Raw genomic sequence first — 13,177 nt, 5'->3', positions numbered from 1 at the left:
CTTTGTTTAGTAATTAAAACAATACCAAAACTTCAAAAATCCAATCAGTAGAACCGGAGTTATGAATTTCTAAAGAATAAACTGAAAATAAGTGGTTGAAAGCAAAAAGTGACTACCACAACTTTCTGGTTGTGCTGGACCAATTCAAAGTCTAAAGTTCAGGCTGACCGCAATGGGGCATTTGGTTGGATGCAGTCCCAGATTAGTCTCACTGAAATTTTACCTTCTCAAGTTTTGTGCCAACAGTCTTGTTCACGTTGGAGAGGGTTGCAGGGAGCAAAGATAGCGTCAAGGGCAGTGGTCAGTGTGGCATGAGGACCAGGCTAGGCTTCATGGATGAGTGGGCTGCAGAAGGTGTCCACTTGAGAGGACTCGCGAGGATTCAGACAAGTGCTCTGCAGAGACATATAAGGAAATTTCCAGTGCGAGCAACATGGTTCCAGTGTGGATGAGCCGGTTTGCTGTTGTGAAGAGCCCAAAAGCTTACTTTCAAGAGCTACAGCATGTGTCCAGACCTGAGAGACATCACTTGGGGGTCAAGAGCTTGCTGCAGCTCGGTCAAGGAGCTGGTTGGGGATCCTTTGAAGTCCCTGAGGCTCAAATCAGGAGGCCAGCAGACAAGCCCTTTGAGTTACTCTGGGGTCCTGTGTACAAGATGGAGTTGCAGGTCCAATTCTTCTTTCCCAAGCAAAAGGGCACCAGGCAGCAGGTCAGCACAGCAAGGCAGCAGTTCCTTTACAGAAGCAGTCCAGTAGAGTGGCAGTCCTTGCAGCAGCAGAGCAGTCCTTCTTCCTGGCAGAGCATCTATAGGTCCAGAAGTGTACTGAAGTGTTGGTATCTGAGGTCTTATTTTTATACTCTGGTGCCCTGGTTCTGAAGGATGAGAGAATCTTCTAGACTATGGCTTTGATGTCCACAGATGCCCTGCCTTCCCCACCCTCTCTCTAGACTAACTACAGGGAGTATGCAGATCTTTGTGTAGAGATAGGACACAGCCTACTCAGGTATACGTGAGGCTGGGCCTAGCTCCACTCTCCCATCCTGCCAGTGATGGCTCATCCAGTCATACCCAAGCTCTCATTATGTGTGGCTTTCTAGGAGGAATACACAAAGCCTAACTGCCAACTATACCCAGTCATACAACCAGAGAAAAGCCACAGACACCAAATGGCTAAGGCAAGTTAATGCCAATTTTCTAAAAGTGGCATTTTCAGAATTGTAATTTCAAATCAGACTTGATTGTTAAATAGGATTTTAAATTAGAATTCCAGAAACACCGAACTCAAACCAATCATCTTTTCTCATTTGGAAATTACACTTATAAAGTGCAATAAGGTAACTACTACCTTATCCTATTATTGTAGTAGTCAACTACAAATGTAAGAGTTCTTCAGCACCAGGACATATAAAACTTAAAAGTACATGTCCAACTTTTAAATAAACTGCATCCTGCCCTCTGGGCTGTCTAGGGCCTACATTAGGGGGTAACTTATAAGTGTTAAAAATAAAGGTTTGGGCCTGGAAAAATGTTCATTTTGCCAGGGCAACATGGCAGGTTAAAACTACACACATGCTCTTCAATGGCAGGCCTGAGACATGTTTAAGGAGCTACTTAAATGGGTGGCACAATCAGTGCTACAGGCCCTGGTCACATGTAGTGCCACTTTACTAGGGGATATATAAGTAAATTAGATATTCCATTTGTGCATAAGCCATTTCTACCGTGTTTTGAGCAGTGAGCACAAGCACTTTAGCACTGTTTAGCAGTGGTAAAGTGCACATAGTCCCAAATCTAACAAAAACAAATTCAGAAAAATGTAGGAGGAGGAAGGTAAAAAGCTTGGGTATTACCCTGCAGAAAGGGCCCAACAATAAACATGATGCAGTGTTCTATTACCTCTTCACTAATTTCAGATATAACTGATGTAATATTACACTGTATACATCAAAGATGGCAATGCAAGATTCTCTGTCACACAAAGGACAGGTACAATATGGGAAACAGCAGTACATTTTTTAACTCAGATACAGAACATGTACAGAAGAAGTAGCAGCAGTGTGTCCTGATCGTATACTACCTCTCAGCGCCGCACACCACATAACTTAAAAGCTTAAAAGGGGGGTGGGGGGCAAGGGACGGAGACGAGGTAAAATAAAAAATAAAAATGCACTTACCTTGTCTCCGTCCCTGCCGCCTCTTGCTGCCTCACGCTCCTCTTCTTCTGGGTTACCAGCATATACTGCTGGGACACCAGCAGAGGCTCCCCAACAATCCTGGCACTGCTTTAATGTTCAACTTTGCATGGAAGCAGCTCCAGGATTGGTCTGAGCGGCAGTGACTGCTGCTCAGACACAGCCCTGGGGTCTGTGCAGTTTCTCCAGCCTGGCTGTTAAGCACAGCTGGGCTGGAGAAACTTAAGTACGCATGTGTGTTTGGCCGGCCTTTGACAGCCGGCCAAACACACAGGTGCACTTAGGTGCACTCTCCTCTCCCCCCCTACCTCCTGTGGCCCAGCCTACCCCTATTTGCGCTTCTGGCTGTTCCAGAAGTATAAAAATAAAACAATAGTAAACTATTGTTTAATTTTTCTGCTTCTGGCACAGCAAGTGGGGCAACTCTCCTTTTCCATAGTGAAGGAGCCGCCCCTGCTACTTCTGCCCCCACGTGGCTGGAATAGCAAGCCCTGAGCATTCCCCCTTGCTGTACGGTGGGAAAGGTCCCAGGGTTAACAAGCCAGGCTCTGAGGTCAGTGGGGCACAGCCAACAGCAGCCCACCCCTGTGATGGCACTGAGCAGTGAGTGATGGGCCACCCTCTTACAGCCGTAGCTGCTAATTTGGAAACTGGGTGAACAAGGTTTGAGTCTGGCTGTCGGCTAAACATTCTGTGATTGTGGTCAAATTGCCTAAATCACCTTGCCTATAAACAATCAATATGACTTGTATAATGTAACTAGTGCTCATCTATGCATCTCAGTATATTCAGATCGTGTGAGTGCTTCATAAAAACAGCAGAGAAATGCATGAAGAAGTAAACATAAAGCCTGGCGTAAGGAAAGCCAAAGAGATACCTATTTACCCGTTGTTTTGTACACAATGAAACAGGGATTATTTGCAGATTCCCCACTTTAATTTGTGTGTATTTAGGCAAATATTTGCACCAGGCAGGCAGCACATTCCTTCACCCTGTGGCATGAAGCAGTGCCCACTTTCCTTGGCGGTGAGTCATGGAACTGCATATGCTCCCTGCAGTCGAGCTCCTGGGGCACACTGTCTGGGCATAGAAGCAGGCTGTGAGAGGTCTTTGAGGCACTGTGTTGCTTTTGGAACCTATGGGGCTTGACTGTGGGCCGCATGGCTTCATCAGCACTCTTGGCCTGCACCTGTGATGTTCATCTGTGAACAACTGGGCACCCAGGTAAATTGAATACAGGCACCCAGTGAGTACATGCTTTGCTGGGGTGCATGGCTTTGCTGTGTTTCATTGTCAGATGCCTAAAATAAGCAACCGATGCTGCCTGTCATACCATTTCATGTCCCTCCTTTAATGTGAGAGGATGTGGCGCTAGGCCCAGAGCTGTCCACTGTGAACAGGGGAACAACTTTGAGTCTTGGTATCAGCTCAACAGCCTTTGATTCTGGGCACAACTACTTAATCTCCCCCTCACCTACAAATGAAGTAAGTGCCTTGTATGATATAATTAGTGCTCGGATAGAGCACCCTAGTACATTTGGGTCAGGCCTGCAATATATAATAAGGGCTAATATATGCTCAGTTGTAGGCCTTGGCTCTTCCTACATAGCAGGAAAATCTCACCACTGCTCAGCAGGTAAAAAGAAGTGGAGTGTCCCGGGCGATACTCGTGTTAATTGGTTACTAACTGAATTTATCCACAAAGGATATTTGTATTTTAATCATGAATTGAGGGCGTATGCTAGTGTTGTATTAGGGATAATTGCTATGCAAATCCTTTTGCAGTTGGCTCTCGCAGCTAGTCTTAGTGAGCACTGACCATTGAGTATAGTTTGTAACTTAGACACAGGTTTCAAGGTTCTTGGTACCTACGACTCGAGATTCACTCCATGTCGAACTGGCCTAGGAGGGCGATCAGGCTAATTATGTCAAAGTCACAAATTTGATCACTGTACTGGCAAGATTATCTTTTCTGGTGCCCAAAGGGTAGGGTGACCAGATCTTCAGGAGCAAAAACCGGGACAGGTCAGACATAAAAGGACTAAAGACTTTTCTCCCACTTTTATATCTGGCCTTCTGGCCTGTCCCGTTATTTTGTGTAGCTTTGTGAAAGTATATATATATATATATATATATATATATACATACACACACATTTAAAAGACTACATATACAAATTAGCTATGGCTTAACCTCCCACCCCCCACCACCAGCCCGCCCACTCCCACCTCTCTCTGCTCCCCACTCTGTCTTGCTGCTGGGAACAGGCAAGGGACTGTGTTGCCTGACAGTAACATATAAGTTAATTATTTCACACTTTGTAGGCGTTTGTAACTTATGCTTCCCTAGGTGATCTGACCTTTGTCCCAAAAACCAGGATATTTATTTAAAATTAATAGAAGCGTTGGAACACCGGGACAGTCCTCTAAAAACCGGGACTGTCCAGGGAAATCCGGGATGTCTTGTCACCCTACCAAAGGGCTGCTCTGTTAAGTTAGCATGTGACTGTACCGTTTAGAGATGGTTTGCAGTTCCATTGTTCAGAGTTGGTGGGGCTTTCATTCCTTTCCTATTAGGGAAAACATTGCCTTTAAGAAGGTGTGAAGGTAGGCGGTCACCCATATCTTGTATATACCTATACAGCGGGCCATGACAGGTTCAAACCTGCCCTATTAGTAAATGTGGGCCATTTGAGCTTTCTCATTACGCAGGAAGGGACAAATATGTTTATGGGCCCCAGCCTATTTCAGTGCCTAGCCCTACAATGCATTCGCGCAGTACTTTCAATAAAGAGTCCTGATCAACCTTCAACATTGCAAGTAGGGCTTGGGAGGAGGATACCACAAGTAACTGATGCCCAAAGACTGCAACTCACAGGTTTCAGGCCCACTTCCATTTCACAAGTAATAGGGAAATATGAAGATTTAGGGGGTCATTCCGACCTTGGCGGGTGGCGGAAACCGCCATGCGGGCGCCAATGCGGGCGCACTCACGTGGAGCCCATTCCGACATTCCCGCTGGGCCGGCGGGAATGAGGCCGCAACACAGGAGCCGGCTCCTAATGGAGCCGGCGGTGTTGCGGCCGTGCGACGGGTGCAGTTGCACCCGTCGCGCTTTTCACTGTCTGCTATGCAGACAGTGAAAAGCTGGCCGGGGCACTGTTAGGGGGCCCCTGCACAGCCCATGCCATTGGCATGGGCAGTGCAGGGGCCCCCAGGGGCCCCAGGACACCCCTTACCGCCAGCCTCTTCCTGGCGGTGCAAACCGCCAGAAACAGGCTGGCAGTAAGGCGGTCATAATCCCCAGGGCAGTGTTGCTTGCAGCGCTGCCCTGGCGGATTATCCCCGCCGGGGCATAAACGGCGGGAAACCGCCGGCCCCGGCGGTGCGACCCCGGCAGTACCGCCGCGGTCAGAATAGGGAAAAAAGCACCGCCAGCCTGTTGGCGGTGCTTTGGTCATTTTTGCCCTGGCGGTCTCGGACCACCATGGTCAGAATGACCCCCTTAGTCTGAAAGGCACTGTCAATCATTAACTGCGCTAGCCTGTCTAGGGTGAATGCACATGTGCACATGTGAAAGTAATTTTACAAACGGATATGTGTGTATATATATATATATATATATATATATATATATATATATATATATATATAAAGTTTTATTTTCATGCCCAAGCTTTTGTAGACTCTTAAAGAAAAAGCAGATGGACGGTATTTTCTCTTTGTAAGGTGGCAACAGTAATCGGGTAGTAAGTGATCACAAAAATATTGTAATGATCACATGGAATATGGACATGCACACCCGCCACAAAGATACAGGGCACAAGAGGGTGCAGTCGGCAACTTTCTTGAGGTTTCAAGGCCATTTCTATTTCACAGAGGTGTATGTCAGTGATATCACCAAACAGAGGAATTAGGCTGGCAGTCTTGATTCTCATATGGGACAGACGCTCATATGATCACAACTGTCTTACATTTTCTGTCAGTGGCTGGGGTACAGCCAGGGATTTGCATTACAAATAGCAATGCTACAGACACATAGGCCCTAATTCTAACCTTGGCGAACGGCGGAGGCCGTCCGCCAAGGTACCGCCGTCAGAACACCGCACCGCGGTTGAAAGACCGCTGCGGTGATTCTGACATTTGCCCTGGGCTGGCGGGCGGCCGCCAAAAGGCCGCCCGCCAGCCCAGGGCAAATCAACCTTCCCACTAGGATGCCGGCTCAGAATTGAGCCGGCGGAGTGGGAAGGTGCGACGGGTGCAGTTGCACCCGTCGCGTATTTCAGTGTCTGCTAGGCAGACACTGAAATACCTTGTGGGGCCCTCTTACGGGGGCCCCGCGGCACCCCCTACCGCCATCCTGTTCCTGGCGGGCGAACCGCCAGGAACAGGATGGCGGTAGGGGGTGTCAGAATCCCCCATGGCGGCGCAGCAAGCTGCGCCGCCATGGGGGATTCTAAGGGCAGCGGTAAACCGGCGGGAGACCGCCGGTTTACCCTTTCTGGCCGCGGCTGAACCGCCGCGGTCAGAATGCCCTGCGGGGCACCGCCGGCCTGTCGGCGGTGCTCCCGCCGACCCTGGCCCCGGCGGTCTTAGACCGCCGGGGTCAGAATGACCCCCATAGTGCATGATTAACCTGTGAGTACTAAATTTCAGAGCTGGTCGGTTCACTTCATAAATTTAAGTTCACTGCTAATAGGCATGAAGGTGAATTTGTGGCTTGTACCTCTGAAGTGATAGAATCACTTACATACATAGGTTCCACTTATTATGGTGGTGTCGAGGAAAAATCGTCTTACAGGGCAGCACCTAGTGTCCATGGGGACATGAGGTTGCTTCACCTTTGGGTAATTTCTTTTGAGGTTGAAGTCAGAACCAATAGTTAACCTTATGCCAAAATAGCATTGAGTTTTGAAGTCCAGGTCTTAAAGTGTAAAATCAGCTTGCACGCACCACATGTCAAAGGCGTTTAGCTCACTGTATAGCGTTAAACACATCTGTTTGTTAACTATGAATATGTTAATAGGTGTTTCTGTGGGTGTGGGGAACACTCCTTATATAAGGGCACAACTAGTGTCCTTGTGGGTATGGGTTGGCTTCACTGTAACTGTTATTGCAGTTGTAGTCATTAGTTGACCTAATACCAGAGCGACAATGCATTGGTGGTCCTAGCTCTAAAAAACTGGAGGAATAATAAAATAATACAGACGTATGCAGGGCACAAATATCGCAATGTATTACATGAGAGGGACTCAATGTACCTCTACCGTCAGAAGGTGTACGGAATGTATCAAACAGGACAGTATTTCCAACCACTCAAGTGGCTCCTATTGCAGCACAAGGTTAAAATCAAGGCGAGTGGCACACTGCTTAGCCAGGGCAGCCAATTACATACACCTTTTGTAAAGGAGCACTTGCACTTTAGCACTGGTTAGCAGTGGTAAAGTGCCCAGAGAAACAAAAACAGCAAAATCAGAGTCCAGCACACATCAACAACCTGGGGACAGAGGCAAAAAGTTAAGGGAGACCACGCCAATTATGAAAAGTCTAACAGCAGGTCCTTACATTCAGGTCCCAGAACCTGAAACCTCTTTCCATGTGACAGTTGTTTCTTCCATAAATGTTAAAGTCAGGGCTAACATGGATCCAGTTAGAAATTGGGTATCCATTTGGCAGAGGTATGCACCCTGTCCAAATAGGGACCACAATCCTAGGTGGGTAAGTCGCAACACAACCTAAATTATCCTGTGCTCACCCTCTGGTAGCTTAGCACAGAGCAGGCAAGCATAACTTAGAAGGCAATGTGCAAAGTATTTATGCAATAACTTATAAAGTAACACAGTGAAAACACCACAAAAAGTGTTCCATACCAGTTTAGAAAAATTAGATAATATTTATTTGAATAAAATAAGACAAAAATGACATGAATACAATAGGCACAAGTCTAAGATATCACTTTTTAGAAGTTTAGGTAAGTCTTAGTCCATAGGAATCAATGGGTGTATCTTTTTATGACACACTACCTGGGATGCGTAAAAAATAATGACGCAGAGGGCCTCAGAGGAGGTGATGCATCGGAAAGTAAAGTGATTCTTTCCTCACATGTAAGGTAATGTGTTGATTTCTGAGTGTGCAGTCTTGGTTCCTTACTGCGTGCAGGGATATTTTGATGCTGAGGGACAATGCGTAGAAAATCCCAAATGTGCTGTGATGATGAAACAAGTGCTGCATCGATTCGGGAGGTACTGTGGTGTTTTTCTAGCCGTGAGAAAGGCGCTTCATTGGTTCTGCAGGCGATGCATCAATTTTTGCTGGCTTTGCGGTGGTTTCCGACACAGTGAATTTTCTCCCTCTGGTGAGGTCTTTAATAGCCCTGAGACTTAACAGGAGGCAAGCTTAGTCCAAGCACTTGGAGATCACTTGTGGTGGAAGGCACAGTCCTTCTAGCAGAGTCAGGAAGCAGCAGACAGCAGGGCAACCAGCAGGAGAGCAGTCTTCCAGAAAAGCAGTTCAGATGAGTCCTTTGGGCAGCACAGCAGCCCTTCTGACAGAGTCCAGTTGTAGATCCTGAAGTGTCTGAATTTAGGGGGTCAAAGGGCCAGTATATATACCCAAATGTGCCTTTGAAGTGGGGGACACTTTGAAATGCACCAGTTGGTCTTTCAACCAAGTCCTGTCTGCCAAGAGATCTGTGGGGGTTAGCAGTCCTTTGTGTAAGATTGGGCTGCTAGCCTTTGAAGTGTAAGTGAGAAACCCTCTACCCTTCCTGCTCAGGAAGACCCATCAGTATGCAGATGCATGCAGATGCAGCTGAGTGTCTTGTGTTTATGGCTTTCTGGGTGGAATGCACATGGGGAGCTGCCAACCAACACCGACCAGATGTGGACTGGAGACAGGCAGTAAGGCACAGAGAGCAGCAAGTGCAGAGATATGCCTACTTCCTACGGAAGGCCCTACAAGCTAACTAAGGCCTACCTTAGGAGTGACTTATATATTATAAAAGGGGAGTTTAAGGCTTGGCAAGTAGTTTTAAATGCCAAATCGAAGTGGCATGGAAACTGCATGCACAGGCTGTGCAAAGGCCGGCCTGAGACAGGGTTAAGGGGCTACTTATGTGGATGTCACGATCAGTGCTGCAGGCCCACTAATAGCATTTAATTTACAGGCCCTGGGTACCTGGAGTGCACTTTACTAGGGGATTACAACTAAATTAAATAATCTAATTGCATATCAGCCAATGTTACCATGTTTAGGGGAGAGAGCACAAGCACTTTAACACTGATCTGCAGTGGTAATGTGTGCAGGGTCATAAAACCAGCAGAAACACAGTCAGAAAGAAAGGAGGTAAGTTTGGGGGGAGCCTTCAGAGACAGCCATTTATCCACAGATCCCAAACTAATTCAAGGGCTGGTAGTTAAGTTTTGCTTCTGCTTTGGACAACAGATAACGCTCCCTTTCTGACATTCTGTGAGGGTAATAATGATCTGACGTGCCTGGAAGCATTACCTAAACAACTGGCTCAATTGCTGGGGTTCAACTACTCAGTATCAAATATCTGCTCAGACAGCCCATTTTCCTGAGGGAAGGTCACCCGTTACCACTCGCAGAAAATTGAAATCTTAAACACTGTGTGATTTAGGCCACATCTGCAATGCAACAGGCAGAAGCTCTAGGTTGAGCTATCTCACCTAAAATGCTGACCGTAATTGGCAGAACAAAACTCACCCCAAGAATTCTTAAAATACATGGTAGGACAAATGGGCCAGGGTGATGGGGGTCCAGGAAAAGCCAAAAGTGAACTGTGCTCCCAATAGGCAAAAAGGCAGAATTATCATCTTAATGTGAACAGGATAACACTGTTAGTTTGCTAAAATAAGGGTGTGAAAGAGGGGGCCCACCTGCCATGGGTGGAGCATGAACAGGTTCTGGCTAAGCAGCTCGGGTGCCAAGAGTCGCTGGACTGTCAATAGGTAGGTTGGACAGGTCAGAAAGGGGAAGCTGTTAAATTTGCAAATCCCTTGGAAGAGTTGCAAAGGCAGCAGCCTTAAGCAATAGCAGTATATGGTGGTGAAATACCAAGGCTATATGGCTAGGCAAACCAGGCATGAAGTGAAACCAGCTACTCCCTGTCGTACAGGACTCGCAAAGGGCACATAGGAACCCGTACACAGTGGTAATTAATCTAGGGACAATGATCTCGTGGCAAGGTGGCAAAAAACCCTGTTGGAGGCCATCCAAGCAGATCTAACAACCATATCACAGGTGGTGCGCCCGGCCAACATAATATGGCAGAGATCATAGCATGACGAGTGGAGGGAGGCAGTGAGCCAGGGAGTGGTAGAGAGATTTAGGTGAAAATTGAATATAACAATGAGCAAGTTCTGTAAGGACATGGGTTGGCATTCATAAAGCATGGCCTCATGAACTTGAGGATGCCAGGCTATCATGCAGTCAACAAGGTTCACTAGTCTGGCCTGGGGATAGACAGGTTCCTCCTGAACATCATAGAGGCACTCATGCTGCTAGGTTTCTTTTAATCTTGGGGGGAGCTATTGGAGATTGATAAACCACCACCAGCGTGGTGGGGAGTCACAAGGTTTCATAATTAATGTTTTCACACAATTGCCAGAACAAGGTTCTTGGGATGCCTCACAAACGGGACAGAGAGTTACCTGAACAATGTCCGTGGAATGTCTCACTACATGGACACTTGAGGGAAAACAAAGGGCTCAGTGCTAGGCGGACACGGCACTTGCAGCCCAGACATGGCCACAGGGCCATGAATGCCAGACATTATGTAGCAAGGGAAGGCTCGAAGCTGCGACCCGCTGTACCAAGTAATCAACAGAAGGAGAGCTGTCATGGTAGTTGATAAAAAGTGAATTATGACAACTGGTAAAGACACCTTATGACTGTAAGAATAATGCATTGCAGGATTATGCAAGTTATGGTTATTAATATGCAATACAAATAAAATGTACACTGTATAACCAGTTAAAGAACTGAATGCTTTACATTGAAGTGAAAGATAAGCAAGAGCTGAGCATGTTAATTACCAATACCATTGTGAAAACCTATGTACCACTTTATGAAGTGAATAAACATTGGCCGTTCTAATGCCACAAAGGTCTTGGTGTCCATAATTTAGGAAGCTTTCAAAGTTTATTCTTCCATTGCGGGATACTCCTAATCTCTTCATTTTTGAGTGATAACTAATTTTGTCACTAAGGAGCAGAAAAGATAAGGTACGTTTTTGGTGCGGCTTTCGCTATCATTTTGCTGTCTCTGTGGTTTAAATACAGTATACATTCCAAAGCTTTTTCAAATACTTAATGTACAAAACCACAAAAATTAAACATTTTTGCTTTTCCAATCAAATTGTGTCCAGGTTCTCACAATATTTAAGTGCTCAGTACACTGGTTACTTCATTCTAATGTAATGTTATGTAAACATTCTGGAGTGTATTATAGCCTATATTGAATGAAATATTAAGGGCCTGATTACAACTTTGGAGGAGGGTGTTAATCCGTCCTAAATGTGACGGATATACCACCAGCCGTATTACGAGTCCATTATATCCTATAGAACTCGTAATACGGCTGGTGGTATATCCGTCACATTTGGGACGGATTAACACCTCCTCCAAAGTTGTAATCAGGCCCTTAAAATCCTATATACATTTGAGTTTACCAGAAGATGTATGGCAACGTTCATGTCTTTCTCAACTTCCACAGTAGCTCGTGTTGATAATGTTTGTGATCACAATTCTCAGGTTTTGGCATAATCCGAGTATGTAGTTTCCACTAAACATTGGTAAATTTGATTAATGAACCCTCCCCAGCATCAAACTCCCGTATTCCTTCTTTGGGGGTCATTCTAACCCTGGCGGTCCAAGACCGCCAGGGCTAAAATGACGGGGGCACCGCCAACGGTTCGGCCGCGGTCAGAAGTGGAAAACCGGCGGTCTCCCGCCGGTTTTCCGCTGCCCAAATGAATCCTCCATGGCGGCGCAGCAAGCTGCGCCGCCATGGAGGATTCTGACACCCCATACCGCCATCCTGTTCCTGGCGGTTCTCCCGCCAGGAACAGGATGGCGGTATGGGGTGTCGCGGGCCCCTGGGGGCCCCTGCAGTGCCCATGCCAACGGCATGGGCACTGCAGGGGCCCCCGTAAGAGGGCCCCAAAAAGAATTTCAGTGTCTGCTTTGCAGACACTGAAATTCGTGACGGGTGCAACTGCACCCGTCGCACCTTCCCACTCCGCCGGCTCAATTCTGAGCCGGTGTCCTCGTGGGAAGGTAGTTTTACACTGGGCTGGCGGGCCCAGTGTAAAACACAGAATAGCCGCAGCGGTATTCTGGAGGGGGGCCTCCGCCAGACTTAGAATCACCCCCTTTGTCATTGATCGTAAGTTAGCTACGTATATATAGGTATTTACAAATGAACCCTTGACATTTGATACCGTATTTTTTGGAATTTCAGTGAATTGGATAACTCCATTGGGTATGAGCTTACTTTCCTGAGCCATTCTCTATGAGGGCATTCTTCTGAACGTTTGAGGTTGACCTATAAAGGAATATTGCCTTCTTCTTTCAGGGTTCTTGTTTTTTCTCATTGTGAAAAGGACTGACATAGTGCCACAGTGTCATAAATCATTTTTTAAAACACTTTGGAGAGTAACGTTTTGCTGAATACCCCCAGGTGCAATGCCCTTCTATAATTTTAATTATGCTATTGAGGAATGGAGATGTTTTAAGGCATGTGCAGAGTGGGCAAATGCCATGGGCCTCACCTCCTATGGGGCTCCTAAGAAAGTGAACTTACTCTGTGGCTCACATCTGCCTATTACACCTTCTTCACGTGTAGGACACACAATAGGGACATTTGGGTACATGTTACCTATCCTTAACGTTATTAGGTATGTTCTTTCTTGAGATTCGAGGTGGGTATTCCAGCAAAGCACACAAGCATGTAACACCCAAACA

The 13,177-nt window shown here is 46.6% G+C and overlaps 1 protein-coding gene across 8 annotated transcripts in view; it reads right to left on the bottom strand.

Annotated features, from left to right (window-relative positions):
• The window catches only part of CHRM3 (cholinergic receptor muscarinic 3), a 3,010,830-nt gene that overhangs the window by 1,260,173 nt on the left and 1,737,480 nt on the right, over positions 1 to 13,177 (bottom strand). The gene's annotated exons all lie outside the window — the stretch shown is intronic.

The sequence above is a fragment of the Pleurodeles waltl genome, chromosome 5 (assembly GCF_031143425.1).
Source record: "Pleurodeles waltl isolate 20211129_DDA chromosome 5, aPleWal1.hap1.20221129, whole genome shotgun sequence".
In the NCBI taxonomy this organism is placed as follows: Eukaryota; Metazoa; Chordata; class Amphibia; order Caudata; family Salamandridae; genus Pleurodeles; species Pleurodeles waltl.
Note: the sequence above shows the minus strand (reverse complement) of the source record. Positions and strands in the feature narration are given on the sequence as shown.